The sequence below is a fragment of the Mesocricetus auratus genome, unplaced genomic scaffold (genome assembly GCF_017639785.1).
Source record: "Mesocricetus auratus isolate SY011 unplaced genomic scaffold, BCM_Maur_2.0 Super-Scaffold_100006, whole genome shotgun sequence".
Classification (NCBI taxonomy): domain Eukaryota; kingdom Metazoa; phylum Chordata; class Mammalia; order Rodentia; family Cricetidae; genus Mesocricetus; species Mesocricetus auratus.
The window spans coordinates 37,753,170-37,772,507 of record NW_024429190.1 but is presented as its reverse complement, the minus strand read 5'-3'; the positions used below and the strand labels follow the sequence as shown (position 1 = coordinate 37,772,507).

The 19,338-nt window shown below is 36.9% G+C and overlaps 1 pseudogene; it reads right to left on the bottom strand.

Annotated features, from left to right (window-relative positions):
- Positions 1-13,891: 13,891 nt before the first annotated feature.
- LOC121141054 lies at positions 13,892-14,100 on the bottom strand (annotated as a pseudogene).
- Between the last annotated feature and the right edge of the window lie 5,238 nt (positions 14,101-19,338).

Here is a 19,338-nt window from a genome sequence, read left to right as displayed (position 1 = left end):
ATTGAATCTGTAGGCTGCTTTTGGCAAGATTACCATTTTTATTATGTTGATCCTACCAATCCAAGAGCTTGGGAGATCTTTCCGTTTTCTGGTATCCTCCTTGATTTCTTTCTTTAAAGACTCCAAGTTCTTGATATATAGGTCTTTCACTTCCTTGGTTAACATTATCCCCAGATATTTGATGCTGTTTATGGCTATTGTAAAGGGTGAGGTTTCTGCCTGGACCCTACCCTGAGTGAAATGACAGACTCTAGATATCCCCTATGTGGAAGGAATTGGCAATAGGGTGGGAGGATGGGGGGATGTGGTTGCAAAAGGAGGGGAGGGACAGGGAACTGGGACTGACATGTAATACAAGGTATTTAAAATTAAAATTAAAATAATAAAAAATACTAAAAAAAGATAAATGTGGAAATTAACAGGAGCAAGGAACAAAGATTATAGCAACATAATCACTGTGACAGTGTTGATTCCTAGGAAACATAAAAGGTCTTTGCTAAGCCTTGGATAAATTAATAAAAATAGAAAGATTGAATTCATAAATTTAAAGATGAAACAGAGGTATTTTAATCCATAGATATGAAAACTGAAGGATCATTTAGAAATGTGTGGAAAATCTATGTTACAAAAATGCTGAAAATCTAGAAGGAAGAGACACAACTTCAGTCTGGGTATCTTACAGAAATTAAACAAGAGGATTCTAACTACTGAAACAGGTCTTTAAATAACTATGGAAGTAAAACTGCAATAAAGGGTCTCCCAGTTAAAAATATCCAAATGAAAGGGGTCCCTGATGAATAGCACTAGATTTTAAAGAAGAATAAACATTAATTGAACCCAATGGTTTTGTGAAACAGAAAGAGTATCAATTTTACCAATCTCATCTTAGGTATCTCTTACTCTGAAATCAATCCAATAGGAATACACACACACACACACACACACACACACACACACACACACAGGCACACATAGAAACATGTACATGTATACACACATTTACACAGGCACACACAAATTACAGGTAAATCTCTTGAGAAATTAGGGGAAGAACGCTAATTAAAGTACTTGTGAGTCTACGGCCATACCACCCTGAACGCGCCCGATCTCGTCTGATCTTGGAAAGTACTTGTGAGCAGAGTACATGCTAAAGAATGATGCTCTATGTGAATGTTGGTCTCATTCTGGGGATGCACATATGATTGGACTTGAAAAGTCAATAAATGTGATGTGTAACATAAGTAGAATTAAGGACCAAGTGATCCTTTTAGTAATATGGAAAGGGATTTCAGCAGCTTCCCTTATGATAAATGACCTAAACAAAACTGAGATTTGAAGAAACATTCCTCAACATAATCAAAGGTATAAAAGACAAACTTTAGACAACACTACAATAGGCAGGGGAAAACTGAAAGGACTGCTTCTAAACTCAGAATTCACATAAATAAGTCCTCAAAACCCACCAATTTAATATAGATCTTGAGGGCTTAGTAAGTTAAAACAAAAGAAAAAAAGGGGGGCTATATATTTTTTTAAAAGAGAAATCAGCTTCCATGTTTGTAGACCTATGGAAGTATAAAGATGATTGATCAAAGAAATAAGATAATAAATTAGGTATGTTAAAATTAAATTAAATGAGATAAAAATAGAGATTTCTGTATTCCAATATAATATACTGAGCAAGAAATGATGAAAAGAATCCCACTCACAATTTTCTGAAAATAAGCAAAATACTAAAAATAAAATGAGAATTCGGTCTAACCAAGAAGATAAAAATCTCTGCAATTATCAAAGAATTAATACAAATATTAAAATAATAATATTTTAATCTTAACATAATACATAAGATGTTATTCAAATTTATTTTTTTCCATTGTTATTTTCAATTTCTTTGTTGTCGCTGCTTTTTTCTTGTCATGATCTCTCTGTGTTGAGCAAACTATCTTCAAGAATATGATCCCCTGACTTAAGAGTAGCAGCACTGGAATTAGTGACTCACATGATCACAGCCAATAATAGTTACTGAAAAATGATCTACATACCATCCTCACTTTGAATATAATTATAATAATGCCATTGGTAGAAAAATCCATGTTAGCCAGTTATTCTATGAATTCAGTGAGATAATGGCTAGGAAAACTGTAAAAATGGAAATATGTAATACAGTCCAGGAGCTAATATTGTCATAATATTGAAGGTTTTTTTTGTCTTATGTTGTCAATGATCTCACAGCATAAATGTCCTCTAAAGAGACTTGCAAATTAAATTAAGAGGTAACACTGAAATGATTAACCCATGTATTACTATTCATTCCTTAGGAAAGAAATTCTCTTTCTACCCTTTATTGAGTAGGTGTAGTGATGCTTGTTTTTTGTGACCAAAGAAAGGAAACACTATATCACTAAATTGAGTGGTATTTTGAAGAGGTCTCTCTAATTCTACTTGCTTTATTCAGCTGCTATACTCTGCTAAGTGATGAGAAACAGGATCAAAGAGGGAGAAACGGTGAGTTTGGGTGCTGTAATTTCACAGTCTGTGGATCCAAGCAGATCAAGCATTTCTTCTATTGTATAAAAATGCAAATTGTCTATCACTTGCCTCAAATATTGTTTCCCATCCTCAATACAAGTTTTGAAACCTCAGAATTCTAGAACACACAAGTCAGGTATAACATCATTTTATACTATTTTCTAGGTCAAGTTACTGCCAGTAAATAATAAGTTCAAAAACTTGACTTTTAGACATAAGTTTGAGTGTGTGTAATTTAGAAATGTCTACACTATACTTAGGATAAAGTTACAACAAACATATTCAATGTCAAATACAACCGGAACTAAAGAGTTTATATACTTTGAATTTAAATTTTTTGTGAATAGCTTCATTCCTTTACATTGCATTTCATTTACATTTGTTGACTTGGTAAAAGGCTACTGATAGGGGAAATATTAGTGGTTTTATGACAAACAAGATTAAGAAAGAACTGATACAGAACCTCTGAATGATGTACATGAAATGCAGAGACAGTTCAATGAGGGGGAAGAGACACAAATGTGAATTAAACAGACAAGATCATATCTAATTGACTCACTGGCTTAAGACTCTATGCTTCAGGCTAATGAACTGTAAGACTTGTCTATGTCTGATTTATTTCCAATGCTCCACTCATTTCTGTTTGCCATTTTTAAAAATATGTCACATATGGCAAAGAGTAGGATATCTGTGATTTCAGGCTAAAGATGTAAGACAATTTAACTTTGATGGCAATACTATAGCTTTAGTTCTAGCAGAAAAGAGGCAAAGTCAATATAAGAACACATTACATATTGAACTAAATTAGCGCTTCTGTGCAGCAGGGGGAAAATTAAGGGCAGTTTAACAGTTCTATGAGTTGAGCCTTAATAAAATGTTTATTGATTTGCCGCAATGGCATTTTTGAATGTTGGAATGGGGAAGTTGTGGGGTAGAGGTGACTGGAAGGAGTAGAAGTAGAGGGGACTGCAGTCAAGATGTGTTGTATGCCAGAAGAATAAAAAAATAAGTATGAGGATGAAAGAATGAAAGAAAAAGACAAAACGGGCCTGTCTATGTAAACATACTTGATTTTTAACATGAACAATAGATTTAGACTGGTGACATTTTTCTCTAAAGCATTAGATCTGGACATGAAAGCCATGAAATCTCTTCCTTAGCTGTGCACAGAAAATCAATATTCTTCATAAATTTCAAAGAATCCCTGGTACTTTAGGAGTGGTGTACACTGGTGCAGATGGCCTTAAACTACAGCATCATTGTGAAGAAGCCCAGCATTCTGCTGCAGGGACAGTGTGCACTATGTTCCTGCTTCCACCAAAGCTGGAAATTCATCTCCTTCACTGAGGAATTCTATTATGAATTTTAAATGTTTATAGCAGTGAAACAAATATCTGCACAAGCAGAAAACAAACAAAACAAAAGGAAACAAATGAACAAACAAAAAAAACAAACAAAAAAAACAGAAAGCCCAGTGTGAGAACCCATGTTCTCAGTTTCTTTAGACTGTCTTTAGTGTAAATGATTGTAAAGTCTTCTTAAAGGGAACTACACTAATAAGTTAAGACTACTGAAGCAAACAACTGACCATTGGAAGTGGGAGGTAAAGATCGGTGGATTGATGAACTTTGGGTTCCATGAGAGTCAGGATGTCAGGATGTATGTACATATCAATCAATTAATAATTATACATATTCATATATATGAATATAGGTACACATATATAACAAGTACATATATATGCACACATACATACATACACACACTTATATATGTATACATATATATATATATATATATATTCTCAGCAATGAAAAAACAGGTCATGAATTTTACAGATATCAAGGAGTATGCCTAGGAGGGATTAGAGGGAAGAAAGGGAAAGTGAAAAGATGTGCTCATATTATAATTTCAAAAATATTTTAAAATAGTAAAGAATACAGTGAAGTGTGATTGAGGAAACACGGTTTCAATCTTGTCACTGCATTTGCCTATATATATGCATATAGACTTGAATGCACTTGTGTACACACATGCATGCACAACTACAAGTGAATCCACATGAACACACAATCATAGACATAACACATGACTCACACACATGCACACATGGGCATGGAGGCGCAAGCACAAACACACACACACACACATACACACGCACACACCACACACACACCCTCAAGGGATAAATACATGAGGAAAGCAGCCCCCTTGAAAAGTTAGTATCCAGAAGAAGCAATTTCACTTTCAGCCATCTGCAAGGTCACGAAGGACAACTTTTAGATTTACAGATGATTAGAATGCAGAAAGTCTTAATTTACTTGTCTTGGTCCAAAAGAATGGCTAATAAGAGGCTATGCAGAGAATTTATTAAATATACCCACCAGGTTTATTCGTTTCATATATTCCTAGAAAAGAAGCATTAACCTTGTCAGTAAGAAGCATAAAATTGACATGATTAGGAAAAAGGTAAGGGATCAAGAAGATCTAGTTGGGGTAGGGAAGACAAAAAGGGAGAGGAATGAAAGAGATATTTTGATAGAACGAGCCGTTATGGGAATAGGGAGAAACCTGATGGTAGAGAAATTCTCAGGAATCAACAAGGATGACCCCAGCTAAGACTGCAAGCAATAGTGGAGAGGGTTTCTGAACTGGTCTTCCCTTTCGTTGGATTATTGGCTGTCCTAATTGTCATCATAGAAACTACATCTAGAAACTGATGAAAGCAGATGTGGCAGAGCTAAGCACTGTCTGAGCTCCTGGAGTTCAGCTGAAGAGAGGGAAGAGGGGCCATATTAATGGGACGGGGAAGTCAAGAGCATGATGGGGAAAACCGCAGAGACAGCTGACTTGAGCTTGTCAGACCTTGCGGACTATGGACTGACAGCTGGTAAACATGCATGGGACCCAAATAAACCCTCTGTATGTGGGTGACAGTTGTGTGGTTTGATCTGTTTGGGCGGGCAGCTGGCAGTGGCTACAGCATCTATCTCTGGTGCATGAATTTGCTTTTTGGAGACCATTCCCTATGCTGGAATACATTGCTCAGCCTTAATATAGGGGTGTGGGACTCAGTCCTGCATCATCTTGGTATGGCAGACTTTGTGGACATCCTAAGAAAGGCCTTGCCCACTCTGAGAAGTGGTTGGAGGTGAGAAGGGGGCTAGGGGCAAGAGAAGAGGAAAGAGGGGGCATTGAGATTTATGTGAAAAATGAAAAATAATTTTTAAAGTGAAAAGATAAGTTAAAAAAAGAAAAGAAACAGGTAAATAAACGTGACTTGAAGTCTCAGTACTACACACTTAAATAAGCCTAATAATGGCCAATGTTGACTTATATTTTGCTAATTAGTTACCAGTATAAAATACCCAACTTTAAGGAGGGAAAATGCTTGTAAATCTGCTTGTGTGTAAAAATCATGTTTTGCAGAAAATCTATTGTTATTAACACAAAGTTGAGAAATCAGAAAGTATTCCCCCCTCTTTTTTCTTTTTGTTTGTTTGCTTGCTTTTTAGTTTTTCAAGACAGGATTTCTCTGTAGCTTTGGAACTAGATGTCCTGTCCCGAAACTATCTCTGTAGACCATGCTGGTCTAGAATTCACAGAGATGCACTTGCCTCTGCCTCCTGAATTCTGGAATTAAGGGTGTGTGCCACCACTGCCTGGCTGTTTTACCTTCATTATTAATAGTTACTTAAAAATTTCATGTAATGTATTTTTATTGTACTCTCCCCTTGTCCAGCTCCAACCTGACCCCCTTCCTCTCTATCCACCTAACTTTGTGTTTTTTGTTTTGTTGTTATTTTGCTTTGATTTCAATACCTATCAAGTACAGTTTATGCACCCCATAAACTACGGGCTTGGTAGACTTTCCCTGGAGCATGACCCATCTAGAAATGCTTGTGCTTTTAAAGAAAGTTAACTGGCTCCCTGTAGAGAGCTGCGATGTGCTGTGCCATAAAGATGGTGCCAGCTTCTCCCTGCCTACCACCCTCCCAACGGTGAGTGCTCTCAGAGTAAACAACTCCATATTTGGTCAAGGCTTGGGTCCATGGCTTGCTTCCATGTGTGTGGACCTATCTGCTGTCGTCAAGTGGCGTGCTGGGGTTGGCTATGCCTAGGCCATATAAGCTGTGGGCTGGCTTTCCCCGGGGAGAAGAAGACTGTTTCAAGGTTCCTGAATAAACCGCTTGGAGAAGAGTTCCTGAGTTGCGTCTTCCTTGCTGGTCGAGCGGTCTTGACAGCTCCCTCCTAGAAGCTCTCAACTGCCAGTAGTTCCATAGCCAGGGGTGGAGCTTTATATTCCAAGTTAGGATTTTCTCTAGCTTGACCTCATGCAGGTCCTGTGCCCATGGCCTCATTGGTGAGAACTCATCTGTACAACTCCACTGATCTACCAGAAAAATAATAATTTCCTGTTATTGTCCATGGCCTCTGTTTCTTTCAGGCTTTCTACCCCTCTTCATCTTGAAACTTACAATTTCTTATAGAAGGAGTCTGCTTCTTAATGTTTTTCTTTTCCTAATCACTGTCCTGGCTAGTTCTAGACTATGTGATGTAGTAATCTGGCACTTAGTTGTCAAAACAAATCTGATTATAGCTACATTTTAATGGGATTTTAAAATTAGTACTATTCAATTTTTCTTTGAACATCTAAGATTAAGAGTTTGAGCAGCACCTTAATTTGTTATAGGTAGAATTCAATAACTGAACCACAGTAAAGAATTATGGCTTGTTAGTCAGGGAGTGAGGGACTGATGACTTAAATTTAAATTTTTTTCTGATTAAGCAACTATGCACTTGATCTAATATAACCAGTGAAACTTAACTTCAATTTGGGAATCATTGCTAATGATTTTACTGGGAGAGTCCCAGCTGCTATAAACAGGCCTATTAGCAATGTATATCAAAAGATCACATTAGGTGAAACTTTTGATTCTGTGTTTCTTTAATAAATTGCAAATCATTTCCTTAGAAAAGAAGACTAAGGTGTGCTATGGTGCTTGTATGTGACTTCCTTGTTTAATAAAATTTTAACTTTCTTCTTTCCAACAAAACCAACTTGGATTATTTCTTTCCTTTTAATAAAATATACAAAATAAATAGAATCTTAAAAGAGAACGGAGACCTTTCAAGTTACAACACGGAAATATGAGAGACAAATAAAGACACTCTGGATGAACATATGCTCAGGAAATTAGAAAGTATAGTAAGATTTTTAGATATAGACATCTTTTAAAAATTGGGGTACGAATACAGAAGACATGATCACAGCAACAATGAGTGATAATAGTAAATCAGCTATAAAAAAAAGTGTCATTGGCTAATAAGTGCCTAGTATAGAAATGCTGCAAAATTTACTAAACTGTTAAAGAATTATCATCAATTTTCCTCAAAACATTGCAGAAGTTGACAAGAAAGGCAATTTTGCAAGCACAGAGATGGGGTCAGCTTTACTCTCATGCAGCAAAAAAAGCAGAAATTATACATCAAGAGCCATGATTATAGATGTAAAGCTATCAAAATATTATCAATGAAATGCAGAAGCACAATGAAAAGATTATTGAACCTAATCATGGGGAGTTTATCCGAGGGATGCCAAGATGATTGAACATATGCAAATCAATAAGTACAATGTATCATATCAACAGAATGAAAGACAAAAGTCATGTAACTCTCTCAAGATTCAGAAAGCTCAGTCAGTAAAACTGATGACATCTTTGTGATACAAACTCTGAAAACTCTGTGGTGAGAGGTCATACCTCAAGGAAATTCAGGTTTCATATGACAAACCAATATTAAAACACATGAAATCTGGAAAAGCTACAGACATTTCTCATATGATTTCAAATGGGAAAATGATGTCTACTTCTCACAGTCCTTTTCCACATATTGCTGGAAGTTTTAGATAGACCAATTATGTAAGACAAAAAATAAGCTGCACACAAGTCAGGACAGAACATACCATTTGCAGATGGCATGATTTACAAGTAGAAATGATTCTAACACAGGATTAGTATTACTGATAGATCAAATAAAAATTATAGAAAATTGAGAAGTATCAAAGTACCAATAGTAAACTTTCTGAGAAACATCACAAATAAATCTCATTATTGTTAGCTAATAAGCATAAAACATCTAGAAAATGTACTGCAAAACTAGTATACATGCCACTACTGCAAGCTTTAGGGTTATCATGCCATGCTGGCCATTGTTGTGATTTGTAGGCATCATAGATGAGTAGGACCATTTTCTGCCTCTCTCTGTTGGAAACCTACATGAACCCATTAGGTACCAGGAAACATAGTCATCCAGGAGGAGGCATTCAAGTCAGCTTCATTTCAGGAGCTTCTGGACCTATTTCTAAAACAGGTGGTATATTCAGCAATGGGGAATTACTTCCCACCTCTGGGGAGAGAGGATGAGACTGAGGAAAGAAATAGTCTTCACCAGGGAAGAACACACCAGTTGTTATCCAATGGTCAGCCCAGAAAACATGTACACACAAGTGCCATTATACAAACTGTTCAGGTTAGATATAGATGTATGTAATAACAATTAATGAAAAGGAGGCCATGAATTTGAAAGAGAATAGAGAAACTATAGGAAAAATTGAAAAGCAGAAATTATATGTTTATCCTATAATCTCAAAAACACCTTATGATCACCATCTCTTATCACTGAAAAAAAATATTAGAGGTATGCTGACATCTCATGTAACTACAAAAAGAATAGCTGTAATAGAAAAGTTAAAAAAAAGGTGACAGACAGAAGTGTGTGCATTTTAACCCCTGCACTGGTAAGCCTGATACAGGAGAATCATATTAAGCTTAATACAAGCCTCAGCCTCCCCAATGAAAGATTTTTTTTGTTTTTATGAGAGTTGCCATGGTTATGGTATCTCTACACAGCAATAGAATCCCTAACTAAGCCAGACACAAACTTGTGTTATTTTATGCGATTGTTACGAATATTTCTCCTTTTAGGTTTTTGGCATAACATACTTATTTTTAAAACTGAATTTTTTTTCTAGTATATATATTATGAACTGACACATCTAGGATTTTACTTTACTGTGGGAATGTATGCTTAAGTGACTAGTAGCTTGGTTGTGGTTCACAGATGCTTTTCTCTGTAAGTATGGAGTTTCCCACTCCTTTATATGCCCTTATTTTATCTTTTCATTACTTTGTGAATTCCTAAGTACCATTTTTCACATAGATTGTATGCCTTTTATCCTTTTTCAGTACAAACTTTGCCAGGTGGTTAAGGCATGGGAGTTCTCATGGATGGAGAGATTAAATAAAAAGCTCTACATAGCAGTTTCAATTGCTTCTTAACATCAGAAAGAATACACATACAACACAAAATGAAAAATTGAGAGAAAATTTTATGATAAAGTAAAACTTTTGCTCAACAAGTAAGTCCTGGCTTCTAGATTTATGGTTAAATGTGTTAAAATTCTTATACATACATCATTTTGTTCCTTATGATATGACATTGCTTAAAAGGCACAATTTACATCTGTATTCAAATATTTGGCAGTGTGTAGAAATTAAGTGTCAAACATGAGCTGCTTATTTATTTCCATTAGAGAGGAATTATTTACAATTTTAATTTACAGTTAGTTACTATCTATTCTTTCTCCTTTTTAAAAATTGAAACTAGATTCTTTTCACATACAATACATCCTGACCACAGTGTCCCCTCAGTTCACTCCTCCCAACTTCCTACTACCTCTCCATTCCCTCAGATCCAGTCCCCCTTAGTATCCCTTCTTAAAAAAAAAGGCCTCTAAGAGACAACCAAACATGAATAAAACAGGACATAAAAACAAAAGGAATATCTGTCCTATTGAGCTTATATAAGGAATCATAATATGAGGAAAAGTGTCTCAAGAACAGGCAATAGATTCAGAGATATACCCACTCCACCCTGCAGTTAGGATTCTTGGAGGAACACCAAGATAACATATATGCAGAGGATTTGGTGTAGACCCATTCAGGCCCCCTGTGTCCCATTTAAGCATCTATGAGTCTATGTTAGCCTTTCTTTGTTGATTCCGTGGTTCCTGTGCTTGTGTGCTCCAGTCTTTGTTCCTCCTTTTCCACTGAGTTTCTGGATTTCTAAGGGAAGGGACCCAATAGAGACCTCTAATTTTGACTCTCAGCATCATGTCTGAGTGTGGGTCTCTATACCACTTCCATCTGATGTCAGAGAAAGCCACTCAGATTATGAGTGAACAAGGCACCAGTCTATGAACATAAAAAAATATCATTTGGAATCATTTGATGAAACGATTTTTTGCCAGTCTAACCTATGTATCTGGTCCCTGATCAATACAAGCATCTTGAGGATGTGGGCCTGAAATTAAACTAAACAGTCTTTGGCCACTCCCACAAGTTCTTCACCAGCACATCTTGCAGGCAGTATAGACTGTAGCCTCAGGGTTTTTCTGCTGGGTTTCCCTTTCTATTATGCCAAGTACCTTTCCACACCAAAGAGACTAGAACATAGGGGTGAAGGCTCCATATTTTTATAAATAAAATTGTAGGATGGTGTATGTTTGTTGGTCAGGCTTATAGATAAAAAAATGAGAGTTAATAAAATCATAGGTCATCAATGTTTTGTTCCTGCATAGTTATTAGCAGTTCTAAAATGGAAAACGATTTTTGAAAAGGGATTATCATCTATATAGAAGCTTTTTAAAAAATACAGAACTCTGACTTTTCCATACATGTAAGGACTTAAGAATCTTAGATGGCAGTAATTATAAATTTGATCCTGTGAACTGTGGTTAAAGCAGAGGTTCCTTGTCTTAACAATGTCCCCTAGATTTCCCTATCATTCTGTATTTCCGTTAGACCCTTGACTATTATAATGAAGTTCAATGAAAGAAGACTATTCCATAACAATTACTAGATAGCATCCACAGATGTCTCTACAATGATATAGTTAGTTCTTCCCTGCTGTCTACCTCCCTATGTCAGTCCACCATAGAAACTGACTCCTGTTGACTATGCTAGTTTTTATTGTGTTTCTTTCTGGTTCTATTTTAATTACCAAAGGAAGCTGATGGCAAGTGATGTGAGAGGAATTATCTTTCTTGTTTTTTTTATTTTATTTTATTTTCAGTTTAAATTTAGATAAGAAACAAGGTTGCTTCACAAGTCAGTTCCAGGTCCCTCTCCCTTTCCCTCCCCTCCTCCCGTGCCCTCCCCCCAAGCTCCCCCCCCCGTTATCCCCTCATCCCCCCAGGGAGAGTGAGGCCCTCCATGGGGGTGTCCATAGTCTGTCATTTCATATAGGGCAGGGCCTAGACCCTTCCCCAAGAGTTCAGGGTGAGAGTGTACCTCACATTGTTCTATGGGAGTCCAAAGTCCGTGTGTATACTTGGGATGGGTACTGATCTGCTGCCCAAGGCTCAATAGATTACCTAGGCCACCTCACTGACACCCAGATTCAGGGGGTTTTGATCAGTCCCATGCTGGATTCCCAGGCTGATGCCTGGGATTCAAGAGTTAACCTTTGTCTGGTCAGCTGTTTCTGGGGGTTAAACCAGCCCAGTCTTAATCCCTTTGATCATCAGTCCTCCCTCTCTGTTACTGACTTTCTTGAGTTCAGCTCAGTACTTAACTGAGGGAGCCTGCCTCTTCTTCGATTAGCCACTAAATGAAGTTTCTGTTTCCCAGACCCTCTGGCCATAGGTTTGTAGGCTGGCACTCCCCAGATCTATGTCTAAAATCCATATATGAGAGAGTACATGCCATGTTTCTCTTTTTGTGACTGGGTTACCTCACTCAGGATGGTTTCTTCTAGTGTCATCCATTTGCCTGCGAATCTCATGATTCCATTGTTTTTTTCTGCTGAATAGTACTCCATTGTGTAAATGTACCACATTTTCTCTATCCACTCTTTGGTTGAGGGACATCTAGGTTGCTTCCAAGTTCTGGCTATTACAAATAAAGCTGCTATGAACATAGTGGAACAGACATCTTTGTTGTATGAATGGGCATTTTTTGGATATATGCCTAAGAGTGGAGTTGCTGGGTTTTGTGGTAGGTTTATTCCCATTTTTCTGAGGAATCTCCATACTGATTTCCAAAGTGGCTGAACCAGTTGGCACTCCCACCAGCAATGGAGGAGTGTCTCCCTTTCACCACATCCTCTCCAGCATAAATTGTCATTGGTGTTTTTGATTTTAGCCATTCTGACAGGAGTGAGATGGTATCTCAGAGTTGTTTTGATTTGCATTTCCTGGATGGCTAAGGATGTTGAGCACTTTCTCAAGTGCCTCTCAGCCATTTTAGACTCCTCTATTGAAAACTCTCTATTTAGTTCTGCAGCCCACTTCTTAATTGGGTCCTTTGCTGTTTTGGAGACTTGCTTCTTGAGTTCTTTGTAAATTTTGGAGATCAACCCTCTGTCAGATGTGGGATTAGTGAATATTTTTTCCCATTCTGTGGGCTGCCTTTTTGTCTTTGTCCTTTGCCTTACAGAAGCTTCTCAGTTTCAGGAGGTCCCATTTATTAATTGTTGATCTGACTGTCTGTGCTAGTGGTGTTATATTCAGGAAGCTGTCACCTGTACCAATTCGTTCAAGGGTACCACCCACTTTCTCTTCTAAGAGGTTCAGTGTGGCTGGATTTATGTTGAGGTCTTTGATCCATTTGGACTTAAGTTTTGTGCATGGCGATAAACATGGATCGATCTGCATTCTTCTACATGCCAGTCTCCAGTTATTCCAGCACCATTTGTTGAAGATGCTTTCTTTCTTCCATTGTATATTTTTAGCTTCTTTGTCAAAGATCAGATGTTCGTACGTGTGTGGGAATTATCTTTCTTTAACTAAATAATACTTATACAAATTACTTTTCTGTGAGAATGAACATGTGATATTGAAAATGGTTTGGGTGCATAGTTGATCTTGAATTGTATGTACGTGTGAACTAAAAAGATTCACCTATATGCAGAATCTTCTTTTTTGTTTGTTTGTTTTTATTTTGTTTTTTTCAAGACAGGGTCTCTCTGTATAAAAGTGCTGGTTGTCCTGGAACTCACTTTATGCACAAGGCTGACCTTGAATTCACAGAGACCTGCCTGCATCTGCCTCCCAAGTGCTGGTATTAAAGCTATGGGCCACCACTGACTAGTTAAAATCTTATTTGTTTTTCCCCACATTTATAACAATTTGAGAAAATCCTCACAAACTGTATAGTCATGAAATTTTTGAATTATAAGATAAAGGCATTCCATTGGATCATGAATTGTAAATGGAAAATCCACTTTATCTCTTACAAGTAAAGAATGAGTGTTCAAGAAAGATATAAGGATGTAAGAAAATATGTTAAGGGGTGGGCATTAGTGATTCACACCTTTAATCCCAGCACTCAGGATGCAGAGGCAGGCAGATCACTGTAAGTTTGAGGTCAGCTGGGTCTACAGAGCAATTTCAAACCTTGTCTTGAAAAAAAAAAAGATAAAAAACAACAACAAAATGTAAACCACTTAAAAAGGTAATCATCAGAATAGATAGTACACTTGATCTTAGCCAAAAGGCCGAGAACCTGTGTCAGAGTGATGAGCAAAGGGCTAGTGAAACAAACCCACAGAAGCAGCTGTCCTGAACAAGGATGAACTCTTGATCCCCCAACTGATGGCTGAGAGGCCAGCATGGGGCCTATCCAAACCCCCTGAATGTGGGTGTTAGTGAAGAGGCCTAGGCAATCTATGGGGCCTTGGATAGTAGATCTATATTTATCCCTGGCATACAAATGCTTTTAGGGTGCCCATCTCACAAGGAGGGATGCTCTCTCAGCCTGGGCACTTGAGGGAGGCCTTAGGCCCTGCCCTGGATGAAATGACAGACTAGATATCCCCCATGGAGGGCCTCGCCTTCCCTGGGGAACGGAGTGGGGATGAGGTGGGGAGCTGGGGGGATTGGTGGGGTGGCGGGGGAGAAGGGGAGGCAGAGGGAGCTGGGATTGGCATGTGAAGCAAGCTTTTTCTAATTTAAATTTAAAAAAGGATACAAAAGAAACTTATTGATCATATACATGAAAAAAAAGATAATCATCAGAATTCAACTGTGTCATATACTGTATCACTGTAATAATTTTACAGTCACCTTTTGTTGCTATTCCAAGGAATCTAAAGTCATTAGTTGTAGTGCCCTGTTGCGCAGCCTGTGTCCGAGAATGTGCCGAGGGTGTCGGGATTGATGACACAGAGACCAGTCGGTGGTGCAAAGAAAGCTTCAAGAAAGCTTTGCTTTATTTTAACCCTGGATGGTTATATGTCCCTGACACCAGAGTTGGCGGTGGTGGGGGGGGTCAGGAAGAGGTGGTTAGTCATTGGAAAAGGTCAAAGTCAGGGTGTTCCCGTGGGCGAGCCCTTATCAGGAACTTATTTCTCTTGTAAGCATTTCTTTCAGCATCGTATTGTTTTTAGTAAACATGTTTTTTGTTTAGTAAACATGTCTTATCTGTAGTTACAGCTGCCTACTCCCAGGCTGATGGGGAAGTGGGTCTCTGGCCAAGGTCTGTTGTTCCCACAATAAGTGGATATTCACCTGTGTAGGAGTTTGACACTCATAACTCTCACACTGGTCAAGGCTCAATGATATTTCATAAAAGTTAGGTTACCTCTGCTAGATCCAGGAGGCATTCTTTCTAGGAGTTACCCTGAATACCTAGTGTGGATTCTCGCACTAAATAAAATGAAAATTATACAGCAGACCTCTGCAACTTCTTACCAATTGACACCCACACTAGGTCTTAAACTGGTGATCATGACCCCACATGGTGATTCATAATTGAACATGAGCACCTCAAAAATATTGGCACAAGGAAAAACTTCCATAATAAACAATGTTTACAATTTAATTTGGTAGGAAACACAGAATGCAAGATGTTTCTGGTAAAGTTTTTCTGCTTTGAATGGTGCAAAAAAAAAAAAAAACCAAAAAACAACAAAAAACCAAACCTCTGCCTTGGCAAGAGAGACACAGCATGCATGCTTTGCATGTTATATACCTTCGTACCACACAATGACAGTCAATGTTGTAACGATACTTTCAGGGCACACACAAATTTTATATCATCATAAAAATGTTACAGTTTAATTATGTAAACACAGACTCAATATTTTCCTGCTACCACTTTCTACCATATGGATATGAAATTGGTGGATCTTGATATTAGATTAATGTTTGAGTTGCAGACATGAGTTTCATATAAAATTATTAAATTAATTTTTCCTTGATATTAGAACAGAGTGACAACTTCTAAAATGACAATAAACATACTCTGCTCCTTTGTACTATACACTACGAGATACAGTGTTCTCAACATTCATGATTATAAAATCGAATATCAAACAACTCTAAATAATATTGAAGCAAGTTTCTGTCTGCATTGTCAAATAATAAGCCATGATTTCTCTATATAAAAACAAGTATTTCTATCTCACTAATATACAAATCTGATTTCTTCTTTAATACACTATAAAATTATATATAAAGGAATTTCTTTAAAAGAAATTTATTCATTATTATCAATAAATAGTTAAATTTTATGCCTATTTCATATATACAATAAATTGTGGTAATGATTAAATTTTTTGGCAATAAAAGGCTGAAAAAAAACCGAAAAGTTTTAGAAGTACTCAAGTCCACACTCAACTGAAGGTATTGTATAGGCTGTCATTTAAGTGCTTCTAGCTTTTTTCCTCTCCAAGAGCTTTGTGTTCAGGGAACCTATGAGTGTAACTTTCTATGATCATTTCTGTATCTTCAGATTTCCTCTTAACATTAGCTCTATTTTGTGTAGGAAAAATCACTGCTTATGTAAATGTTTAGCTTTTCTGTTATTTATTATAGGAAATGGTCCACAAGCTCTTTTACATCAGAGGGTTAACATGACAATTTAATTACATTTACATATAAATTTTTACTAAATTTATGATGAATTATATGCTTCACATTTATTTATAAGAACAGAAATATGCAATGAAGTTATTTCTGGAGCATGTTAAAATATAGCATGTAGGACTGAAATTTAATAAACTTTATTCTATGAAGAAATAATGTAGGTAATTTTAGAATGGCAGAAAATTATTTAATACTTATTCTTTTTAAAGAGAGCACTTTGCCTTTAATTAAATTTCTATCCACTTAGTTTGACTCAGTTTGAAACTATGAATATATATTTATTTACATAACATCGCCCTGGAGAAGTCTCTATTCAAAGAGGATATTGAGTCTGATAATTTCTGGTATAATTAGATTGATCCTTAAACTAAGAAAAGGACAATTTAATTTTAGCTCTTAGGATTTTAGATGATTTATTCAGAGGTCAAATGTGAATGTTCTTTTGAGAAGCAATGAATTCACTCAGTACACTGCATACATATATATAATTATAGGTAAGGAGTCCTTGATATTTTTGGTTCTTTTGCTTGTTCATATCTACTTTAAGAATTAGAGAAATTATTTTTTTCACTTAAAACTTTTGCACATTCTATATGTGTGTGTTACCTACTTCTTGAACCACACTTAAAATTTAAAAGGGTTTTCCTAACATGTCTACAACAGCAGTTAAATAGGCTGGACAGTAAGTGAGCTCAAATGAAAGTAAGTAAGAAAGACTGAGCACAGGCTTCTTTTGGCTCTCCAAATGCATTAATCCAACTGAATAGAGACTGTCAATAAAAAAGTGAAGATGTAGGATATTGTGTGGGTTTAAATTGTGTGCACCGACCTAATCCAAAATTGGTAACATAATTGAGAGCCATAAGATAGGGTAGATGAGTGTTTGAATGGGAAATGTGAAGTCTGAAATACAAGCTGACATAGTGATTCTCAGCAGAATAGTTAATGCAGCTGTGTCCTGTCTGTCCTCTGTAAGCCCATGTTACTATTTTGAAGGAGACAATCTTCTATACAACTTGACACTTACTTTGCAATGATATTATTTAATATTATAAATGACATTAAGTTTCAGTTTCCAGTAGTTTGTTTTTTTAATGAGGCAAAATCAAGATGAAATTCCTTATGAACTATTTTGACCAGCAAAGTACCAAGTATGTTAAATATTGTGTAACTGATATAAAATCACTAGCTATTAGCAGAACGGGGATAAAATTATAAAATAGAGTACAGGGATTATTTGTGTGAAGTTCCCATGAGAAAACAAATATAATATAAAATTAGTATGATTACACCTATGCAAAGTGTTCGGAGAGTTGAACATATACAGGAAATCTCATTGGTAAAAGGGTACGATGTCTCAGCTCCTCAGTTCAGTATATGACTTCACATTAATTGTCTGGAAATTTTGTAAATTACACAAATATTTCAAGACTCCCAGTTTTCAATGTCATATCTTTGTTTACTTACAAGTTGAATATGCAGTGTGAAATGTTATGTTGTTACTATATAAAGTCACAGTTTTGAAAAAAATAAGGAGTTTTATGAACATTTTAGTTGAAAATATATTTCTCTCTCATACAATGTATCTCAGTAAAGTGTCTCCTCCATCCCCTTGTCCTTGCTGTGGCCCACCTCTCCTTCCCCCCAACTCCACTCCCCCAACTTCTCCTCTTCAGAAAAGAGCAGGTCTCCAAGAAACAGCAGCTAGAGAGGACAAAACAAGATACAATAACACAAAGCAGAAGCCCTCCTATCAAGGCTGGACAAGGCAAACAGATAGGAGGAAAAGAGCTCTTGAAGCCAACAAGAGAGTCAGGGATACACTTGTTCCCACGGTTTAGATTCTCATAAGAACACCAAGCTAGCAGCCATAATGCATATGCAGAGGATCTGGTGCAGACCCATGAAAGCCCCATACTTGTCGTTTTAGTCTCTGTGAGACCTCCTTAGTTGACTAAATGGGGCAGGTTCTCCTGGTGTTCTCCACCTCCTGTGACTCCTACAATCTTTCCTCTCCCTCTTCCACAGGTTCCTGGATCTCAGAGGGGAGGAACCCAATGGAGACCCAATGCTGATTCTCTCTCAGCTATGCCTAGCCGTGGTTTTCTGTATCCACTCTCATCTGCTGCCAGAAGAAGCAACTATGATTTTTGGTGTACAAGGCACTGGTCTATGAATATAGTAAGGTATCATTTAAAACATTTCCTTAATTTTTTTGATAATCATGTTTGTTTCTACCATAGTGGACTATCCAGGAAGTATAGAGCGTGGGCTTCCTCTTCAGGATGTGGGCTTCTAGTTAAACAAACAATGGCCTCTCCCACAAGTTCTGCACCACCATTGCTCCAGTGTATCTTGCAGGCAGGACACATTGCAAGGTAAAAGTGCTGTGTCTGGGTTTTTAAACAGGTTTGTGTGACAGCTGTCTCAGCTTGCACAGAGTCTAGTGTTACTTTGTCTAAGAATCACATTCTTAAAAATATTTTAAAAATTTCCTCACAGAGTATATTTTATCCTGTTGTTTCTTCTACCCAGTTCCTCCCACATTCTACACCCTTCCAACTTCATGTGAGTGCATACTCTGTCTTTAAAAGAAAACAAATTAAAATAAACAAACAAATACATTAAAAAAACTAAAAAGAAAAATATCAAGACACCCAGGATAGATAGATAATAGTAATAGAGATAGATATAAGATAGATAGATAGATAGATAGATAGATAGATAGATAGATAGATAGATAGATGATAGGTAGTAGGTAGGCAGGTAGGTAGGCAGGCAGGCTGGCAAGACAGGCAGATATTTGGGCTATGTCCTTTCACTGAGAAGGCAAGGTGGACAGAAACTGTCACCCCTAACCAAGAGACTTTATATAACTG